Source organism: Austrofundulus limnaeus, unplaced genomic scaffold (assembly GCF_001266775.1).
Source record: "Austrofundulus limnaeus strain Quisiro unplaced genomic scaffold, Austrofundulus_limnaeus-1.0 Scaffold68, whole genome shotgun sequence".
Taxonomy (NCBI): domain Eukaryota; kingdom Metazoa; phylum Chordata; class Actinopteri; order Cyprinodontiformes; family Rivulidae; genus Austrofundulus; species Austrofundulus limnaeus.
In genome coordinates this window covers 1,370,002-1,373,486 of record NW_013952470.1, presented here as the reverse complement: position 1 = coordinate 1,373,486, position 3,485 = coordinate 1,370,002, and positions in this window count along the sequence as shown.

Sequence of the window (3,485 nt, the reverse complement as noted above, 5' to 3'; positions counted from 1 at the left end):
AGATAGATAGATAGATAGATAGATAGATAGATAGATAGATAGATAGATAGATAGATAGATAGATAGATAGATAGAGATTAGTTTTTATTTTGTAATAGTTTTTCAGCATATATTATTTTCTGTTTGCAAATGCAGCAGCTGGAAAGCCATTTTGAGTAGGTCAAACATGGACCGGATGTGCGCTTTTATTGTGAAAGCAGCACGTAAATAGGTGTACCGTAATGTCTTGAATTACCGCGCAATTGTAGATTGTGCGCTGGGCCGGCTGGAGTCAGAGCCGGCCAGCTTTACCGCGGTTCTTTTCGAGTACATCTCGTTACAACTCGTGTTTTCTGACATCTCACATCGAGTTAAATCCACATTTGACGGCCATATATTCCACTGAGAGCCTTTTTGATACAGTTCCCGTTATTCCTTCACAAAAAAAAAAAAAAAAAATTACAGGAGGGGGGAAGCGCATAACGCCTGACCGGTCCAGTTTCCAACCACAGTAATCCCAGGTCTGAAAATCACGGATGAAATTTAGTTTTGGTGTCTAGTCGATCCACCAAAATAGGTAATTGTACTCCCATGGATGCTGCCGACTACAGCGAAGCTGCTGAAGTCACCTCCTCCAATGGAGACTTTTCTGTCCTCCGCTCCTGATAAGCACACTCTGCGCATGCGCACAACACGCCAGCCTGTCCTGGTTTCGCCGTGACGCATGCGCAGTTCAGTCTTCCATCTTGTCTCTAATTTAGTAACAAAAGCAGAATATTGTTGTGCCATGGACAGTTTCTCCCCAAGCACTTTTTCATTTAAAAAAATGTTACATTTAACTCTAGAATGAGCTCTAAATATAATTCAGCAAAGTGTCAATGCAGAGAAATCTTACCGCTTGTTTGTTTCAGAGAGACTGAAGCTACGCTGAGAAAAATACCGTTAATATTTAACTGGCAAACAGTATAAAAATATGCATGAAGGATTTTTTTTCTTCACCTCTCATAAATGTCTATCTATAACAGCAGTTAACTTGGAACATTGACCTTTCTGTTACTTATTAGCTTAAAACTCAGCCCAGACCTGGTCAAAGTTCTCAGCTTAACAGGCCCCTCTGAGCTTTGTTTGTCCTGCAAGACATCATGCAATGCACAAACAACATACTAAACCTTTTATTAAAGGAGCAAAATCTAGTTTAAAAAATATATATTGTGTTGTTTATTGTGTTGCTGTTCTAGTTTATTGATGGTACATTTTTAAAAATCCCATTTTTCCCACACATGTAACAACGATTTAATCAGCCACAAAGCCTTAGTGGATATTTAGTTTTAACAACCCACTTTGTGTTTAGTACTCATCATTTGCAAATTTATAAATTTCTCATTTTTTTAAATCTAGCAATGTGAGCTGTCAGTTTAGGAGTGATGGTCAGCTGTTCTACAGAAAACGTATTACATTTAAATAAAAAGTAAGAAAATTAACATCTGTAATGTTTTGTTTTTCAAAATATTGTTCACTAATTAGGTTGAGGTGAAGACAGACAGACAAACAATAACATAAAAGTGTTAAAATTCTAAAATACAGCTTCTCCTACAGATCTTCTCCCACTGCTGCTGTCAGATGATGAACATAAACATATTTATGTTCTTCACATGCAACATAAAGATGAATCTTAATTAGCCACTCTCGCCACTCAACTAGCTGAACTGTTTTCATTTTGCTTCAGCATATTCCATTTTCTAGATCTTATAAAAACTTTGAAACAATCAGAGCCTTTGTGCTTTCTTTTTTTGCCTTTATCAGTCAGAATCAGCAGAGCAGATATTGTTGTCTACACATATATGGAGGCGAATCAGTATACCGAAGCTTTGCTGAATTTCTGATGCAGTTTTGCAGGCAAATAAAGGGTTCAGCAGGTAAAGGAAAATTCACGAAGACCTCACATAAAAAATTATTAAAGAAATAAATGAAACCTTAAAATAAACATTAGTAAAAGTAGGTTAAAATGTGAAATCACATGCATTGTCCAATCTCACCACGACTCAGTTCAAGTCTAGTTACTCTGCAGTTTATGAAATAATTGTTTGTCTTGATGTGACAAACAGATTATCATAACACGACCATCTGAAATTCCAATTCCAATACAAACAGGGGCGCCAGCAAGGGGAGCGGGGCAGGGGGGGCATGACCTCCCTGAGAATAAGCTGGCCACCCTAGTGCCCCCCAGTTTCATCCTCTTGAGTACCCAGTTTTTTTTTCCTTTTTCAATACCCCTACCTATTTAGGAATAGAACCTAATAAATATAAAAACAAACACAGATTTTTTCAACAACTAAGAGTTAAAAACCTTAATTTGTATTTTATTTAAAATTAAAAAATTAAATTAAAATTAAAATGTAGCACCTTGGAATAAGGACAACCAGACCAGTCTAAAACCAATGTTCTCAAATAAAGATTCATAGATATATTTTAATCAAATATTAATTAAATGATTTTAATAATTATATAATAAATATTAAATTAGGCAGTACAGTGGCAGCGATGGTAGAGCAACATATTGCCTCTAAGGAGGTTGCTAGATCAACTTTCTGTTCTACAGGTACTCCAGTTTTCTCTCACAGACCAAAATCATATTTATTATATGACATAAAAAGCAAACAACTTAATAATTTGGGATAACACTCCAGTAGATGTACTTTGTAATTGTGCTTGTTTTAGTCTTTATTTCCAGTTTGGGGCTTTTATAATCACTGTTTTTCCTTCACAAAAGTAACAAATAAAAATTTTAACATACATAGAAGAGGTGATGCCTTTAAATTTTAAAAAGCCTGTTCCTTGTAAATGTCTTTAAAATATGTATTTTGACATATTTAAATAAAATGACAATCATTTTTGAAGGGTAACTGTCCCCATCAAATTTAAGATTTAATTCATTTCAACCCCCATTTACCATAAAACATTAGTTCATCCAGTGTTGTTTCTCTTGCTTAACAAATAAATTTATTTCATTTCGCCTGTAGAATAGAATACATTACATTAAGTGTTTTCCTATGTAGGAAAAAATCTGATAAACAACCTGTTAAAATACACCAGAATGCAGGAAATGGCATCTACTTCTTTAAACATTTTCTGGGGGAGAACCCCCAGACCCTCCGCAAATGGGTCCCCACAATATTACAAATACTTACTCTTGTTTTTTGTCTCTGAATGTCTTAAAATCAGTGATATTATCTGTGAAATTACATACTGTACGGCTGTTGGCAAAATCCATAGCTTTATATTGCTGTAGTTTTCAATTTTGTCATTTTTACAAATCATAAATTTTCTGTTAAAGATATTAGTTTTGGTGTGCCGTCCCTGGTTTTTCAGTGCCCCCCCCTTGGCCCCCCCCTGAAAAAAAATCTGCAGGCGCCATCCATCCATCCATCCATCCATCCATCCATCCATCCATCCATCCATCCATTTTCTTCCGCCTATCCGGGGTCGGGTCGCGGGGGCAGCAGCTT